This window comes from Bubalus kerabau, chromosome 5 (assembly GCF_029407905.1).
Source record: "Bubalus kerabau isolate K-KA32 ecotype Philippines breed swamp buffalo chromosome 5, PCC_UOA_SB_1v2, whole genome shotgun sequence".
Taxonomy (NCBI): domain Eukaryota; kingdom Metazoa; phylum Chordata; class Mammalia; order Artiodactyla; family Bovidae; genus Bubalus; species Bubalus kerabau.
The window spans coordinates 82,046,905-82,066,792 of record NC_073628.1 but is presented as its reverse complement, the minus strand read 5'-3'; the positions used below and the strand labels follow the sequence as shown (position 1 = coordinate 82,066,792).

At 38.7% G+C, this 19,888-nt stretch overlaps 1 protein-coding gene across 1 annotated transcript in view; it reads right to left on the bottom strand.

Annotated features, from left to right (window-relative positions):
- DNAH14 (dynein axonemal heavy chain 14) overlaps positions 1-19,888 on the bottom strand; it is a 440,851-nt gene that overhangs the window by 374,388 nt on the left and 46,575 nt on the right. The gene's annotated exons all lie outside the window — the stretch shown is intronic.

Sequence of the window (19,888 nt, the reverse complement as noted above, 5' to 3'; positions counted from 1 at the left end):
TGTAAATGTTGGGAAAATGTATTCATAAGAACAGAATCCAAAATGACTGCCTACAATACCTACAGCTACACACTATATTTTTGCAAAGCAGAGAAAATTCAAACATATACTTCTAAGTAGAAAAGATACCCTTGTTAGGTATATTAAACAAAAATACTTGATCACTTGAATAATAAGGTAATACTTCTCTTCAAAGACAAATAAAGCATTTCTTTGAACCTGTTTATGGATGGATAACTTTATTAGGTATTCCTAACTCTTTTTTCTTTGAGGACTTTTTGAGTGCCATTCAGTTTGGACAGCAAGGAGATCCAACCAGTCCATCCTAAAGGAAATCAGTCCTGAATATTCATTGAAAGGACTGATGTTGAAACTGAAACTCCAATACTTTGTTCACCTGATACGAAGAACTGACTCACAGGAAAAGACCCTGATGCTGGGAAAGATTGAGGGCAGGAGGAGAAGGGGATGACAGAGGATGAGATGGTTGGATGGCATCACTGACTCAATGGACATGAGTTTTGAGTAAACTCCAGGAGTTGGTGATGGACAGGGAGGCCTGGCGTGCTGCAGTCCATGGGGTCGCAAAGAGTCAGACACGACTGAGTGACTGAACTGAACTGAACTGATTCGGTTTATAAACACCTTGAACAGTTGCCTTGTCATTATAATGACTATCCCCATAACTTTTCCATATCCTTTGTTCTTTTTTTTTTCTTCCTGAATTGTTTACCATTTTCTTAGCAATACCGAGGAGTTATTTTCACATTTTGGGTGGTATATAAAAAAATGTATAAATATATACATTTATATGTATAAAAATTCCACTTTGGACTTATCTTTGAACTCTTGACAAACAGAAGTTCTTAACTTTAAAATAATCTAATTTATCTGTGTATGATTTGTCTTAATTAAGAAATCTTTCCTTACTCCACAGTGATAACAAAATTCTCATAAATTTTCCTAACAGCCTTACGGTTTTGCCTTTCACAAGTCTTATAACTGATTTGTGGGATGAGGACAAATGCAATTTCTGTACCCTCCTGATAAGGATATGTGATCGAACCCAGGTCTCCTGCGTTGCAGGCAGATGCTTCACCATCTGAGTCACCAGGGAAGCCCGTGACCATTACAACAGCATTACTGAACACGCCATCCTCTCCCTCACTGATCTGTACCAGCAAGTCTGCCATCAATCAAAATGTGTGTACAATTATTCATTCCTGGTTCTTTATTTTTTTTATCCTCATTTCTATATCACACTACTTTATTTACTATAGTTTTGATAGCTTTAAATAGTCTTTTTCCCAAATTTTCCCAAATTGTCTTTTTCCAAAGAAAGTGCTTACATATTCTTGGCCCTTTGATTTTCTATATACATTCTGTTTCACTCAATTACATTTTGTAATTTTACTCATAAAGGTCAAATATATTTTTTATTAGAGTATTTACAATGTTTTTTTATTAGAGTTTTACGTCGTCTAATTTTTTATTAGAGTTTTACAACGTTGTGTCAGTTTCTGCTGTGTAACAAAGTAAATGAGCTACATCCTGCTAATGCAAGAGACTTAAGAAATGCGGGTGAGATCCCTGGGAAGATTCCCCTGGAGGAGGGCATGGCAACCCACTCTAGTATTCATGCCTAGAGAATACCATGGACAGAGGAGCCTTGTAGGCTACAGTCCTAGGGGTCACACAGAGTCAGACACGACTGAAGCGACTTAGAACACACACACATCCCTCCCTCTTGAGTCTCCTTCCCACCCCGCAATCCTACCCCTCTAGGTCGTCACAGAGCCCCAAGCTGAGCTTTCTATGCTATACAGCAGCTTCTCACTAGCTATCTGTTTTACACGTGTAGTGTATACATGCCAATACTACTCTCCCAATTTGTCCCTTCCTCCCATGTCCACAGGTCCATTCTCTACATCTGTGTCTCTACTCTTGCCCTGCAGACAGGTACATCTGTACCATTTTTGTAGATTCCATATATATGTGTTAATATATATTTGTTTTTCTCCTTCTGACTTATTTCACTTCATATGAAAGACTCTAGGTCCATCCACATCAACAAATGACCCATTTCATTTCTTTTTATGACCGATATCCCACTATATATATGTACCAAATCTTCTTTATCCATTCATCTGTTGATGGGCATTTAGATTGCTTTTATGTCCTAGCTATCACTGACTCGATGGATGTGAGTCTGAGTGAACTCCAGGAGTTAGTGATGGACAGGGAGGCCTGGCGTGCTGCGATTCATGGGGTCACAAAGAGTCGGACACAACTGAGCGACTGAACTGAACTGAACTGATTGTAAATAATGCTGCAATGAACACTGAGGTACATGTGTCTTTTTGAATTATGGTTTCCTCAGGGTAAATCTCCAGTAGTGGGATTGTTGGGTCATGTGGTAGTTCTATTTCTAGCTTTTTAAGGAGCCTCCATACTGTTCTCCATAGTGGCTATATCAATTTACATTCCCAGCAACAGAGGAAGAGGGTTCCCTTTTCTCCACACCCTCTCCAGCATTTATTGTTTGTAGATTTTTTGATGATGGCCATTCTGACTGGTGTGAGGTGATACATCTGCATGTCTCTAATACTTAGTGATGCTGAGTATCTTCTCACGCAAACACATTATTTTTAAAATAATTTTTTAGGTACCTTACTTTTCATTATTATTATGAATGATAGTTATGGTTTAATTACATTTTCGATCTATTGCTGGACCATAGAAAAGCAATACACTTATAAACACTGATTTTAATCTAGCAGCCTTGCTAATAAATTCACTTATTTATTATAAAATTTTGTAAATTATTTTGTACTTTATTTGTAGACAATCTACGAATAATTGCAGTTTCTGATCTTTCAAACCTTACAGCTTTCTTTCTTTGTCTTTTTTCTTTTCCTTCCTTAGGACCTATAATAGAATGTTGAATAGAAATGGCAACAAAGCAAGCATTCCTGTCACTCCTCTGAATTTAAAGGAATGCTTTTAACACTTGATCACTCAAAATGTTATTGCTCTTGGTTTTTGGTAAATGCCCTTAATCAAGTGGTTTCCTAAGAGTTTTTATCATTAACAGATATTAAATTTCATCAAATCTTTCTCTTTCATCTTTTAATTGGTATTGACAGATTTTCTAACATTGAAACTTGCATTTCGGAAATAAACTACACAATTTGATCTTGATGTATCATCCATTAATATACACTGCTTTAATTGGTAGGTTAATATTTAGGATTTTTTTGCTTCTGGGGTCATGCATGAAACTTTTTGTAGGATTATACAAACTGCCCTCAAAAACTGAGTTAGAGACTACTTTCTCTTTTTCTGTTCTGTAGAATAAGTTATATACAATAGGATTCACTCTTCTAGAAACTCAACAACTGTCAGTTTCTCTGGACCTGATGTGTGTGGTCTGTGGTGGTAGGAGAAAGAGGAATGGGAGTGGTGGTGATTCACTACCACTAATTCAAAAATTTAAGTGGTAAAAAGAAAGCTCATCTTTCTATTATTTATTGAGACTATTTTATATATTTACATTTTTCTTAAAATGTTTATATTTTGTGTAAGCTTTCAACTTATTGCCACAAAACAGTTAATTTACTCTTATCCTTTTAATTCAGATCTGTACTTAGCTCCCTTTTCTGATCTAGTATTAGTTACAAAGCCACTGTATGACACTACTCCATGGTGCGTCACGCACCCTACTCTCCCTAGATCTGGGTTTCAGGAGGCAGCACATCTGTGTTTCAGGAGAGAACACAACGTGAATGGTGCTTCCTGAGGTTGTGCAGGGTCACAACCCTGTCTATTTGTGACTTCCCTTTCTTTCTCCTGGTTGATCTTATCAAATGATTGTCAATTTTATTGACAACTGGTGCTTTTGCTGGTTTTTCTTTGATTATCTTTGATATCTATTATGTTAATTTCTGATAATCTTTATCTTCTTCCTTCTGCCTTAGGATTTATTCTGTTCTACATTCTTACCCTTAACTACTTAAAGTAGAATGTTAACTCATTAATTTTTTAGCCCTTTTTGTCTATTAATACACAGTTTTATGACTATAAGTTTCTCCCTAAACACACAATTTTTATATGTGTGACATAGTTACTAATGCAGTAGTTTAAGCTCCCTTCCATTCTTCTTTTCTTCCTTCTATTACTATATTCAGTTCTTTTTTATTTTATTTTATTTAACTTTACAATATTGTATTGGTTTTGCCATATATCAAAATAAATCTGCCACAGGTATACAGGTGTTCCCCATCCTGAACCCTCCTCCTTTTTTCCTAATTTCCTTTAGAGGTCCTTCTTTCACCAACTAATTATTTAGAAAAGTATTTGTTTTTTCAGATATTATGTTTCATTTCCAAATGGTTTCTAGTTAAACTCTTATAACTGAGTTCTAATGTAATTAAAGAGTATGTAATGTATATTGATAATTTTTTTAAACAAGGTTTATGGTCTTAAATGGCACAATATTACAACTTGTTCCATATACCCTGAAATAGAAGGTATAACTTTTATTTTTTTAATTTTTTATCTGTTGTTATCTTTTTGCAGTTTAGGATGCTTCCACATCGTGCATTTTTTTAAATTCAATTTGACATTTAAAAAAAAAAGTTTAGTCCATTTGCATTTACTGTGATTACAGATATTTTGGGGATTTATTTCTACCATCTTATTTTGTTGTCTATGGATCCCTTTTCTTGTTGTTTCTCTATATTTTATCTCTGTTTTTTCTTTTTGTTTTAGGAAAATTTCTTCAACTTTACCTTTCAACTGTTCTCTTAAGCTTCACTTCTGCTATTACACAATTAAATTTTCAAAACTATTTGTTATGCAAATGCTCCATTTTTTAAATTCTCTAAATGTGAACTGTTTCTTCTGTTACTGCCCAATCATTTAATGATAGTTTTGTGGTGGTGGTTGTTGAAGTTTTCTTCTCCCTGTATTATGTATTTCCTCCAAGCTTATTTGATTTGTTTCGGTTTCTATCATGCTATAAATAATCCTCAAATGATCACAGTTTGCTGGATGTATATGAGTCACCACTAAAATAACAATGAAACAACTCTTCATGCACTGGTGTTTTTCAACTGGTAGATTTGACTTTCGGGCAATCTGGGAATTTTGTTAGGTATTTCCTACTGACATTATCTACACATCTTTCCTTTTGGCTGGTCAGTTTCCCAGAGAGTAATCTCTAGCTTTTAGCTGTGAGCTTTCTCAAAGTCAAACAAAAGAAGAAAACTAAAGATCTCTTTGATTTGAATACATTAATCTACTCTCAGCTATTCTCAGATTTCTTCTGAGAATAAAGAAAGAAATAATCTTTTGGCTGTGAGAGGTGAAGAAGGAGATACTTCTCATACAAACTTTCAACTTAATGATTGCAGTCTCAGCTGCTCTGCACTTTCAGAGGTACATAATATCCTTAATTCCTGAGTTTGTGGGACTGGAGGGAATAGTGATGGAAGGGAGGAGATGGGGGAGGATGAATCAGCCTGTTTCTGGGCTACACCAACTGACACCTTAGGTTTATAATTTCCACTCTGCTAAATTAATAACTTATCCATGTATTTTCAAGCTTTCAAAATTTCACTGGTACTCCCACTTGCTTGTATCTCATCTCGAATTCCCTTATTCCTTACTATCATTTTAACAGGATTTTAGGAAGGAGAGCCATAAAAGCAAGGGTTCCAACCCATCATGTTTAAATAAAACTCAGAAATATTTTCAAGATTTCTTTTCCATTATTTTTTTCTGAATGTATGCTGATACACTCTTTTCTTCATCTGCTCTCTGCTGCCCTCTTCTGTTCTGAGCTGTCGTTTTCTATCCACAGTCCATATCTATAACCAAACCACCTACTGCCTTCCTGGGATTTTGCAGTTGTTGGATTAGTTTCTCATACCCATCAACCTCTTTCACACTTTTTGGCATATCCAAAGTTGGTCTGGGAGAAGGAATCAGTGTTAATTTGCCTATCTTGTCAGAAAGGACTTCCTAAGAAACCAAGGTTTTCTACACGCCACAAACCCTCATTCAATTCTCATGTGATATGTTATATTTTCCATTGTCAGAATGGCTTATCACTAGCTAGGTATGTTTGAGATTTTAATTTCATTATATCTTATTTTACCTTGGTTTTGAGTTTCCTTTATCCTTGTTCCTGTCTTTACTTACTGGTGTCAAATCATTGGGTCTGAATGTCTCCATATATTTTTCTGAACAAAACTATGAAGTGATGAGCTGAAAAAATACATTCATATTATTTTTAAAATATAAAAAATTATTTCACAGCTATTACTACTGATACTATAAACTATATATATATATATATATATATGTATGTATATATATAGTTCCCAACTTTCCACTAGGCTTATTAATTTAATACTCTCATTACCTTCAAGTGTTTCTTGTGTATAATATAATTTTCAGAGCCTTCACTATGCTAGCTATCTTTCTCAGGGCAGTCCATATGTCTAACTTCCTCTCTATGACAGTTTTTTCCTTCTTACATTGATGTGTTTATATACATACAATTCTAATTGACCTTAAATTCTATACTAAATATAATAAGTTTTAAGATCATCTCCCCAAGAATAAATCATCAGAAAGAACTCAGGGAAGTCAACAGAACTGGAAGCCTAAGACACTGAACTCATTTCACCATTCACTAAGTACTAAGGCCACATTTATGTACTACCAGAATGCCTCAGATAGAACAGAATAGAACAAAAGGAAATGGGTTTTGAAATATGCAAGACAGAGAGTCTCTTCTGATTACTGAGGGAAATTTAACAAGATACAGAAAGTCTCAAAATAAAGTAAATTTTGCATGGAAGTAAATTCTAACTAAATAATTTAAGCCAAGAATAATTTTCTTAGCTGTTAGCTGTGAGTTTTTTCAGTCATTTAAATACATTAAGAAATGTATGGAGGTTTCCAGGTTCGATGCATGAGACAGAGTGCTCAGGGCCAGTGCACTGGGATGACCCTAAGGGATGGGATAGGAGTGAGATGGGAGGGGGATTCAGGATGGGGAACACATGTATACCCATGGCTAATTCATGTCAATGTATGGCAAAAAGCACTACAATATTGTTAAGTAATTAGTCTCCGATTAAAATTAATTAATTAATTAATTAAAAAACTAAAAAGAGAGTTACCATATGACCCAGCCACTCCACTCCTGGGCATGTATCTGGAGGAAAACATGGTTCAAAAGGATATATGCACCCCAATGTTCACTAAAGCACTATTAACAATAGCCAAGATATGGAAACAACTTAAATGTCCATCAATAGATGAATGGACAAAGATGTGGCACATGTGTAAAATGGGATGCTGCTGCTGCTGCTAAGTCACTTCAGTCGTGTCCAACTCTGTGCAACCCCATAGATGGCAGCCCACCAGGCTGCCCTGTCCCTGGGATTCTCCAGGCAAGAACACTGGAATGGGTTGCCATTTCCTTCTCCAATGCATGAAAGTGAAAAGTGAAAGTGAAGTTGCTCAGTTGTGTCAGACTCTTGGTGACCCCATGGACTGCAGCCTACCAGACTCCTCCATCCATGGGATTTTCCAGGCAAGAGTACTGGAGTGGGGTGCCATTGCCTTCTCCGAATGGGATACTACTCAGCCATAATAAAGAATGAACTAATTCCATGTACAGCAATACCGAGGGACTGGAAATTATCATACTAAGTACAACAAGTCAGAAAGAGAAAGACAAATACAACTATCATTGTACGTGAAAACTAAAATATGGCACAAATGAAGTTATTTGCAAAACAGAAACAAACTCACAGACATGGAGAAGACTTGTAGTTACCAAGGGGGAGGAGAGTGGGAGAGAGGTGGACTGGAAGTTTGAGATGCAAACTATTATATATAGAATAAAAAGCATCCTACTGTACAGCACAGGGGGCTATATTCAATATTCTGGGATAAACTATAATGCAAGGAATATAAAAAGGAATGTACAGATTTGTATAACTGAGTCACTTTGCTGTATAGCAGAAATTAACAAAACACTGTAAATCAACTATACTTCAATAAATGTAAAATTAAAAAAAAATATGGTACTGACACAAAAACAGTAACTAATACAGTAACTAATATTAATTTCCAGTCCATCCATATTGCAGATCAATCGAACAGGATAGAAAGCCCAGATATGAACTCACACACCTATAGTCAATCTATGACAAAGGCTTCCCTAGTAGCTCAGCTGGTAAAGAATCTTCCTGCAATGCAGGAGACCCCGGTTCGATTCCTGAGTCAGGCAAATCCCCTGGAGAACAGATAGGTTACCCACTCCAGTATTCTTGGGCTTCCCTGGTGGCTCAGCTGGTAAAGAATCTGCCTGCAATGCAGGAGACCTGGGTTCAATCCATGGGTTGGGAAGATCCCCAGGAGAAGGGAAAGGCTATCCTATCCACTCCAGTATTCTGGCCTGGAGAATTCCATGGAGTGTATAGTACATGGAGTTGCAAAGAGTCAACAAATCTATGACAAAGGAGGCAAGAACATGCAAGACAGTCTCTTCAATAAGTGGTACTGCAAAAACTGGACAGCCACATGTAAAAGAATGAAATCAGAACATTCTTTAACACCATATACAAAAAAAACTCAAAATGGATTAAAGATCAAAAAGTTACCCAGATACTATAAAACTTCTAGAGGAAAACACAGGCAGAACACTCTTTGACATAAAACACAGCAATATGTTTTTGGATCCTTGTCCTAAAGCAAAGGAAATAAATGCAAAAGTAAACAAATGGGACCTAATTAAAACTTAAAAAGCTTTTGTGTAGTAAAGGAAATCACTGACAAAATGAAAGGACAGCCTACTGAATGGGAGAAAATATTTGCCAATGATATGACCGATAATGGGTTAATATCCAAAATACATAAACAGCTAATTCAACTCAATATATATAATCTGGTTTAAAAATGGACAGAAGGTATGAATAGACTCTATTCCAAAGAAGACAACACAGATGGCCAACAGGCACATGAAAATATGCTCAACATCATTAATCAAACAGAGGAATGCAAATTCAAACCACACTGAGATATCACCTCAAACCTGTCATAATAGCTATTATAGAAAAGAACACAAATAACAAATGTTGGCAAGGATAGAGAGAAAAGAGAACCCTCCAACACTGTTGGTGGGAAGTGTAAATTGGTATAGACACTGTGGCAAACAATACAGAGGTTTTTAAAAAAACTAAAAATAGAACCACTATCAGTTCAGTTCAGTCACTCAGTTGTGTCCAGCTCTTTGCTACCCCCATGGACTGCAGCATGCCAGGCTTCCCTGTCCACCACCAACACCCAGAGCTTACTCAAACTCATGTCCACCCAATTTGTGATGCCGCCCAACTATCCCATCCTCTGTTATCCTCCACCCCAAAAAACTGTTAGAGTTAATAAACAAATTCAGTAAAGCTGTAGGAATCAAAATCAACACTCAAAAATCAATTGCATTTCTATATACTAACAATGAACTACACAAAAAAGAAATTAAGAAATCAGTCACACTTACAATAACACCAAAAAAGATAAATTTTGAAGAACAAATTTAACCAAGGAAATTAAAAGACCTGTACACTGAAAACTATAAAACGCTGATGAAAGAAACCGAAACAAAACACAAAATTATGGAAACTTAGCTCATGCTCACATATTACTGTAATATTAAAATGCCCATAATTCCCAAAACAATCAACAGATCCAATGCTATGTTAATGCTATTTTGACAGATCCCTATCAAAATTCCAATAGCATTTTTCTTAAAAATAGAAAAAAAATGCTTTGCTTGGAACCATGAGAGACCCTCAATAATCAAAGCCATTTTTGGAAAAAAGAATAAAGCTACAGGTATTACACTTTCTGACTTCAAGGTATATTACAGGAATCTGCAGTCCTGTGTCGGGAACCAGTCCAGAAATTCAACCAGTCCAGAAATTCAAGCAGAAATTCAGAATTTCTGCAGTCCAGAAATTCAAGCAGTCCTGTGTCAGGAACTGGGGCAGAGGCCAATGTGTTTTTTGTTATTTCACAATAGTCTATTGTTGGCTGGCTTTCAAGATGGAAAGATTAGTTCAGTTAGAATTAACAAATGAATTCAGTACAGTTATCAGATCAGTCGCTCAGTCGTATCCGACTCTTTGCGACCCCATGAATCGCAGCACGCCAGGCCTCCCTGTCCATCATCAACTCCCAGAGTTCACTCAGACTCATGTCCATCAAGTCAGTGATGCCATCCAGCCATCTCATCCTCTGTCGTCCCCTTCTCCTCTTGCCCCCAATCCCTCCCAGCATCAGAGTCTTTTCCAATGAGTCAACTCTTCACATGAGGTGGCCAAAGTACTGGAGTTTCAGCTTTAGCATCATTCCTTCCAAAGAAATCCCAGGGCTGATCTCCTTTAGAATGTGCTGGTTGGATCTCCTTGAAGTCCAAGGGACTCTCAAGAGCCTTCTCCAACACCACAGTTCAAAAGCATCAATTCTTCGGCGCTCAGCTTTCTTCACAGTCCACCTCTCACATCCATACATGACCACAGGAAAAACCATAGCCTGGACTAGACGGACCTTTGTTGGCAAAGTAATGTCTCTGCTTTTGAATATGCTATCTAGGTTGGTCATAACTTTCCTTCCAAGGAGTAAGCGTCTTTTAATTTCATGGCTGCAGTCACCATCTGCAGTGATTTTGGAGCCCTGAAAAATAAAGTCTGACACTGTTTCCACTGTTTCCCCATCTATTTCCCATAAAGTGATGGGACCAGATGCCATGATCTTCGTTTTCTGAATGTTGAGCTTTAAGCCAACTTTTCCACTCTCCACTTTCACTTCCATAAAGAGGCTTTTGAGTTCCTCTTCACTTTCTGCCATAAGGGTGGTGTCATCTGCATATCTGAGGTTATTGATATTTCTCCCGGCAATCTTGATTCCAGCTTGTGTTTCTTCCAGTCCAGCGTTTCTCATGATGTACTCTGCATATAAGTTAAATAAACAGGGTGACAATATACAGCCTTGACGTACTCCTTTTCCTATTTGGAGCCAGTCTGTTGTTCCATGTCCAGTTCTAACTGTTGCTTCCTGACCTGCATACAGATTTCTCAAGAGGCAAATCAGGTGGTCTGGTATTCCCATCTCTTTCAGAATTTTCCACAGTTTATTGTGATCCACACAGTCAAAGGCTTTGGCATAGTCAATAAAGCAGAAATAGATGTTTTTCTGGAACTCTCTTGCTTTTTCCATGATCCAGCGGATGTTGGCAATTTGATCTCTGGTTCCTCTGCCTTTTCTAAAACCAGCTTGAACATCAGGAAGTTCACGGTTCACATATTGCTGAAGCCTGGCTTGGAGAATTTTGAGCATTACTTTACTAGCGTGTGAGATGAGTGCAATTGTGCGGTAGTTTGAGCGTTCTTTGGCATTGCCTTTCTTTGGGATTGGAATGAAAACTGACCTCTTCCAGTCCTGTGGCCACTGCTGAGTTTTCCAAATTTGCTGGCATATTGAGTGCAGCACTTTCACAGCATCATCTTTCAGGATTTGGAAGAGCTCAACTGGAATTCCATCACCTCCAGTAGCTTTGTTCGTAGTGATGCTTTCTAAGGCCCACTTGACTTCATATTCCAGGATGTCTGGCTCTAGGTCAGTGATCACACCATCGTGATTATCTGGGTCGTGAAGATCTTTTTTGTATAGTTCTTCTGTGTAGTCTTGCCATCTCTTCTTAATATCTTCTGCTTCTGTTAGGTCCATACCATTTCTGTCCTTTATCGAGCCCATCTTTGCATGACATGTTCCTTTGGTATCTCTGATTTTCTTGAAGAGATCTCTAGTCTTTCCCATTTTGTTGTTTTCCTCTATTTCTTTGCATTGATCGCTGAAGAAGGGTTTCTTATCTCTTCTTGCTATTCTTTGGAACTCTGCATTCAGATGTTTATATCTTTCCTTCTCTCCTTTGCTTTTCACTTCTCTTCTTTTCACAGCTATGTGTAAGGCCTCCCCAGACAGCCATTTTGCTTTTTTGCATTTCTTTTCCATGGAGATGGTCTTGATCCTTGTCTCACCCGACTCCAGTACTCTTGCCTGGAAAATCCCATGGACAGAGGAGCCTGGTGGGCTGCAGTCCATGGGGTCACTAAGAGTCGGACACAGCTGAGCGACTTCACTTTCACTTTTCACTTTCATGCATTGAAGAAGGAAGTGGCAACCCACTCCAGGATTCTTGCCTGGAGAATCCCAGGGATGGGGGAGCCTGGTGGGCTGCTGTCTATGGGGTCGCACAGAGTCGGACACAACTGAAGCGACTTAGTAGTAGTAGTAAAGTTATAGGTTACAAAATCAATAGGAATTTGGCCAAGATGGCAGAAAAGGCAGACCCTGAGCTCACCTCCTCCTATGGGCACACAAAAATTACAAACAGAGCAATTATTGATGATAAAGACTGGAATCTAGCAGAAAATACCTTTATCCTTAGCTGTGACTAAAGATAAAAAAAATAGGAAGGGTAGAGTTAAGCCTCAGACCCCTAGTGAGCAACTCACAAATTACAAATACAGAGGACTGAGTCCATGCCCCACATCAGGATCCCTAGTCCAGGGGTCCTGCATCAGGAACATGAGCCCCCAGAACATATGGCTTTGAAGGTCAGCAGAATTTACTTTCAGGACACCCAGAGGGCTGAGGGAAACAGGAACTCCACTCTTAACGGGTGCACATAAAATCTCACATGCTCTGGGACTCAGGGCAAAAGTAGTAAGTTGAAAGGAACCTGGATCACACCTTACCTGATGATTCTGGAGAGCATTCCAGGGAAGCAGGAGGCAACTGGAAGTCATCCTGGAGATACAGACACTGGGAGCAGTCATTTTAGGGACTTGTTCTATCATGAGGACAAGGACACTAGCAAGCACCATTTTGGAATTTCTCTCTAGCATATTAGAACTCACCCCCACCCACCTACCTGTCAGCACCAGTACTGGGACGCCTCAGGCCAAGTAACCAGCCCAAGTGGGAACAAAGCCCCACCAACCAGCAGGCTGGCTGCTATAGGGGTGCTGAACCCACAGCTGCCCCAGGACAAGACCCTCTTCACCAGAGACCCTGGAACCCAGCTCCCACTCACCAGTAGACCAGCACCAGCCCCAGGACCTCCTGGGCCCTGTCCCCTCCCACCAGTGGGGACAGGGTGGAGTACTTCTGTACTCCCAGGGCCCTATAGCCAGAGACTCCAGATTCCAGCACTGCCCACCAGAGGGCAGTCAGCCCTAAGGGCAGCCTACATACACCAGTAAACCAGCACTAGCTCTGAGACCTCCCGGGCCTCAGCTCCACCTACGGCAGGCCTAAATACCAGCTCCAAACCCTGGACCCTATAGCCATAGACCTCAAGCTCTAGCACTGCCCATCAGAGGGCCAGCACCAGTCCTGTACCAGCCTCACATGCCAGTTGGCTAGCATCCGCTCCAGGATCACTGCAGTTTCACAGCTTGCCATGGCAGGACCTAGACTACCCTGCCAGCAGGCTAATCCCAGCCCTAAGACACCCTGGATCCCTCAGCCAGCTGTGTCAGGAACGAGCCCCAACCACCAGCAAGTCAACACTAGCTCTGGGACACTTTGGTCCCTTCAGTCAGTGGCCCCAGGATCCAATCCCACCTCCTAGCAGGTTGACACCAGCTTCACATCTGCCAGGACTCTATAGCCAGCCACCTTGTGACCCTATCCAACCCCATCAATCAGTAGCCAGCAACCTCTACCCAAGGCAGGGCCTGCCTGGCGACCAACCAGGTCGGGGGCCAGCCAGGCCTAGTAGACCGCCCACAAGTGTCAACTCACCACAACATAAGGACTCATGCAGCTCACATATGGCACACCCCTAAACAATATAGCTCTTTGACTAGGGGGAATGCTCAGCTAGGACACATAGGACATCCCTATAAAAGGCCACTTTTCCAAAGTCAGGAAATGTAACAAGCCTACAAAACACATGGAAATAAGAACAACAAGTTAGGCAAAATGAGAAAACAGAGAAACATGTTCCAAAGGAACAAGATAAAACCCCAGAAGAATTAAATGAAGTGGAGACAGACAATCTACTTGAGAAAGAGTTCAGGGTAGTGATCATAAAGATGATCAAAGAACTCAGGAGGATTTGGGATGAACAGAGTGAGAAGTTTTTAACAAAGAGTTTAAAATATAGAAGGACTGGAGATGAATAATATAGTGCTGAAGTGCAAAATACACTAGAAGGAATGATCAGTAGACTAAATGATACAGAGGAACAGATCATGAACTGGAAGACAGGTAGTGGAAATAACTGAAAAGGAACAGAAAAAAAAAAAAAAGAAAAGATGACAATTTAAGAGACCTCTAGTCTTCCCTCGTAGCTCAGCTGGTAAAGAATCCACCTGCAATGCGGGAGACCTGGATTAAAGCCCTGGGCTGGGAAGATCCCCTGGAGAAGGAAACGGCTACCCACTCCAGTATTCTGGCTGGGAGAATTCCATGGACAGAGGAGACTGGAAGGCTATAATGGGGTCTCAAAGAGTTGGACACAACTGAGCTACTTTCACTTTCACTGGGACATCAAACATACTAACATTCACATTACAGAGATCCCAGAAGGAGAAGAGAAAGAAGACATAGAGCTGAAAACTTTCCTAACTTTGGAAAGGGCTTCCAGGTCCAGGAAGCACAGAGAGTCCCAAACAGGATCAACTCAGAGAGGACCAATCAAGATACATGTAATTAAAATAGTAAAAATTAAAGAGACTATTAAAAGCAGCAAGAGAAAAGCAACAAGTTATGTACAAGGCTATAAGGCTCATAGCTAACTTTCGGCAGAAACTCTGCAGGCCAGAAGAGACTGGCATGATATATCTAAAGTGATAAAAGGGGGAAAATGAGATCAGATCAGATCAGTCACTCAGTCGTGTCCGACTCTTTTCGACCCCACAAATCGCAGCACGCCAGGCCTCCCTGTCCATCACCAACTCCCAGAGTTCACTGAGACTCATGTCCATCAAGTCAGTGATGCCATCCAGCCATCTCATCCTCTGTCGTCCCCTTCTCCTCTTGCCCCCAATCCCTCCCAGCATCAGAGTCTTTTCCAATGAGTCAACTCTTCACATGAGGTGGCCAAAGTACTGGAGTTTCAGCTTTAGCATCATTCCTTCCAAAGAAATCCCAGGGCTGATCTCCTTCAGAATGGACTGGTTGGATCTCCTTGCAGTCCAAGGGACTCTCAAGAGTCTTCTCCAACACCACAGTTCAAAAGCATCAATTTGTAAGGCTTTCATTCAGAGTTGATGGAAAGATTATGAGTTTTATATGCAAGCAAAAGCTAAAAGAGGTCATCACTACCAAACTAGCTGTACAAGAAATGTTCAAGGGATTTCTCTAGGTGAAAAAGAATAGACCACAACTAAAAACGACAAAAAAAAAAAAAAAAAAGACGTCAAATTAGTGGGAAAAACTGATCTAGAAAGAAAGGATCACATGGGAATAAAATGAAACTGAACATTTTCTCATTCACACCAAATATACAAACAAAATAAAAATTTAACTCCAGTGTAATTAAGTACTTAAATATCAAAATTAAACCTTTAAAATATATATAATATTTCTCTGATGGGGGAAAGGAAAGATTTTTAGACAAAAGTGTATATAAAAGTCTATAAACGTAACTGTATTAAAATAAAGAATTTTTGATAAATCTCACTTTTTTAAAGACAAGCTGTATACTGTGAAATGATAGCTGCAAAATCTATGTGGTACATAGTCTCCAAAGATAACCACAATTCCTACATGCATGTCTAGTTATCACAAAGTGGAGTCTATTTCTCCTTCTCTTGAAGCAGAGCTTGTCTTAGTGATTTCTTCTGACCAACAGAGACCTGTTAAAATAACGTTATGCCAGTTCCAGGCCTAGCCCTTAAGAGTCCTGCCAGCTTCCCCTCTCCCTCTTGAAGTGAAGAACTGTGGGAGAAATCCAACTACCCTGCTGAGACTACGCATGCTCCAAGTCATTAGCCACACAGAAAAGTTCTGAACCACCAGACATGAATGAGGACCTTTTGAACCTTCCAGCCCCACCCAGCCATCAAAAAAATATAGTCAGATGAATGACCCAGGGCCATATGAAGCTACAAAAGCACCCCTCTGAGCCTAGAGCCTAGAGAAATAATAAATCATTCTTAATTTAAGCCAGTGAATTTAGAGTGATTTGTTAAACAGCAATAAACAACTGAAGTGACATCTAACATATATACCACAAAAAATTAGTCTCAAGAACAAAAAAAGAACTACCCTAAAAAAAAACGACTAAAACAATTACACAGGCAAATGATATGTACAGGCATTTCACAGAAGAAATAAACATAAGAAGTTATGTTCGATGTCAAGTTATGTTCGATGTCATTAGTAATCAGGATCATGCAAATTAAGATCATAAATCAACATTTCTGTAATTCAACTGGCAAAAGAAGTTTGATAACATCAAGCAGAGAGGATGGACATTAGTAGTATCTCTTAGATTGCTGGTAGGAGTATATAACCACTCCAGAAAAGGTTGGCATCTTCTTTAAAAACTGAACATTACCCTACATCTCAGCAATTACATCCTAATATACCTACAATGGGCTGGCTCCCCAATTGGCGCTGGTGGTAAAGAACCCACCTGCTAATGCAGGAGACATAAGAGATGGGTTCGATCTTTGGGTCAGGACGATCCCCTGAAAGAGAGCATGGCAACCCCCTCAAGTATTCTTGCCTGGAGAATCCCATGGCTAGATGAGCCTGGAGGACTACAGTCCACAGGGTCACAAAGAGCAGAGCATGACTGAGGCGACTTTAGCACACACGCACATACCTACAATGGACACAAGTTTGAGCAAAATTTGGGAGATAGGGAAGGATAAGTAAGCCTGGCATGCTGCAGTCCATGGGGTTGCAAAGAGTCTGACATGATGAAGTGCTTGGCATGCACGCATACCTACATACACACACACACACAAATGAAAACTTTTTCACATGTGCAATAGAAGACATGTACAAAATCTTCCACAGTAGTCTTGAGAATAATATCTAAAAGCTGGAAACAACACTAAAAGTCCATCACTAAGAGAATAAACAAATTATGATCTAATAACACAATGAAATATTACACTACAGTAAAAATAAAACAATTAACCTTGGTAAAATATCATGGTAAGAGGAATTATTGGTAAAATATCTTGGTAAAATATCATTGGTAAGAGGAATTATTAGAAAACTCATTCAGAATATTATTCTTTTTTGTAAACTTCAAAAAGTTAAGCTAAGAAATATACTGTAGACATACACGTGTGATTTTGAAAGACTTAATACTTCAAGATAATATGAAAAGAACTAAATCAGAGATGATAGAGACCTGAGGACCTCCATAGTCACTGCCCTTGCTGAACTCTTGCTGAACACCCTAAAATAAAACTGCTGAACAGTTGCTGAGTTGCTGAAATATGCTAAGAACTGGACTAAAGAAAATATACCTTTCCCTAGTAACATATGAGACGTGCTTGATAAGCCAATTGCATATATGTAACAAATGTTCCTCCAATTCAAACTGTTGATAAACAATTCGTTTAAACCTGCAAGAACTTCCCGTTTCCCCCTCCATAAAAACTCTACCCATTTTCCTCCAGTGGGACACTGTTCTGGCTTCCTCCAAAACTGTGGATCCCCCAATTGCAATTCTAAGACCCCCATTAATAAATTTTTGGCCTCTTTATAGTTTGTGGTCCTTCCAGTTGACAATAATAAACACAAAATTCTTGAGGAGTTATAGAAGGCAGAAAGATAAAATAAGGGAAAGAGTTGAAGATAAATGTTGCTAATAACCTACTTATTGTCTTAAGTGGTGAATTTGCAGATGTCTGTTTTATAACTTGACCATACAATTTATCAGTTTTTAAAGACCCATGCAATGATCAATGATGACAGGATGCCATCAATACAGTACAATACAATACAATCTGGTGCACATGAAAATCCTACCCACTCTGTTAAAAAAAAAAGAGGCCAAAAGTGTATCATTTATTGGTTTGCTAGAAAAGTTACCAGCAGACAATAGGTTAATATCTTTAAAATGCTGAAACAAAAACAATTGCCCATCAAGAAGTTTATATTGTTGAATATGTAAAAAGACTGAGATTATCACCTACATAACAGAATAATTAAGGATGTACTTCAGCACAAAGGGACAATAGAGATGAGATGTATATAAGGTGACAGAATGAACAATGGCCTCCCCAAAGGTGTCCACATCCTAACCACCCAGAACCCATGAATAAGTTACCTTACATGGTAAAAGGGATTTTGCAGATGTAATTAAACTAAAATCTCAAAATGGGGAGATTATTCTGGATTATCCAGTTCAACATAATCATAAGGAACCACGCAAGAGGGAGACAGGAAGATCAAAGGCAAAGAAGGATGTGAGAATGGAAGCCCAGGTCAGAGAAGAGAAGATACAATGCTGTAGGCTTTAAAGATAAGAGAAGGGACTACAAGCCAAGGAATGTAGGCTTGTAGTCTGAAGGGCAGAACAGCTAAGGAAATAGATTCTCCCTGAGAGCCTCCAAAAAGGAACGCTGAGCACATTTTACACATTTTAGACTTCTGACCTCCAGAACTGTAAAATAATACATTTGTGTTGCTCTGAGCCACTAAATTTGTGGTTATTCCAATTAACAATGGGAGACAAAGACATAGTTACATATATTCACTTATTAAATCCTCACAAAGCCTCGCTGAGTTAGGCAGTAGTCTTAAACCCATTTAACACGAGTAAACTGGTATTACACTCAGTTGACATAAAGAAATCAAAGAACAAAATAAGCGGTGGACCTGGATACAAATCCAGGATCCACACCTTTAACCACCATAAAAGTGGTCTTTTAAGTGAAAGAACATTGTATCAGAAAAGATTACTGAAAAAACCATTTAAAAAATATGTATTATATCAGTAAATATAATGAAAGATTACATTTTAAAAGTTAAAATACTGAAACAATAACAGGGTTGGGTAGGAAGAAGTTCAATGAGCACTGTACCTTAAGATCCTTGTTATTAAAAAAACACAACAGATTATTGTTATTGTCAACAGAAACAAATATTTTAAAAATGACTGACTTTGTCAGAAAAAACGTATGGACAAATATGTACTAAGGTAACACACTAAAATAACATAAACATAATCATAATCTATGGAGCCTAAACAGAGCTGGAAAAATAAATAACACATAGAATGACTGACAGACAGACAGACAGGAGGAGTATAGATGATTCCGAAAATTTCAGCAGCAGACAGGGAAGTGTGATATACAAAAAACACAAAAGAGAAGTCAATCTGGCCCTGTTTCTTCAGTAATCACAATAATAAAAGTGGACTCATTCCATTTATTTAAAGACAGGTTGGACAATCAAACTAGATAATGTAGCTAAAAACGTTGCTTATAAAACACATCCATAAAGCAAAAGCATATCAAAAAGATCAAAATAAGGAAATGGATGCTGGTGAGAAAGGAAAATGATGCAGTTGCTATGGAAAACTGTCATCGTACTTCAAGAAATTAAACACAGAATTACCATATGATCCAACAATTCCACTTCTAGGTAAATACCAAAAGAATCAAAGGCAGTGATTCAAACAGATATTTGTACACCAATGTTCAGAGTAGCATTATTCATAAAAGCCAAAAGGTAAAAACAACCCAAATGCCCATTAATGGATGAATGGCTAAAGAAAGTAGGTATATACATACAATGGAACTATTCAGTCTTAAAAAATGACACAGAC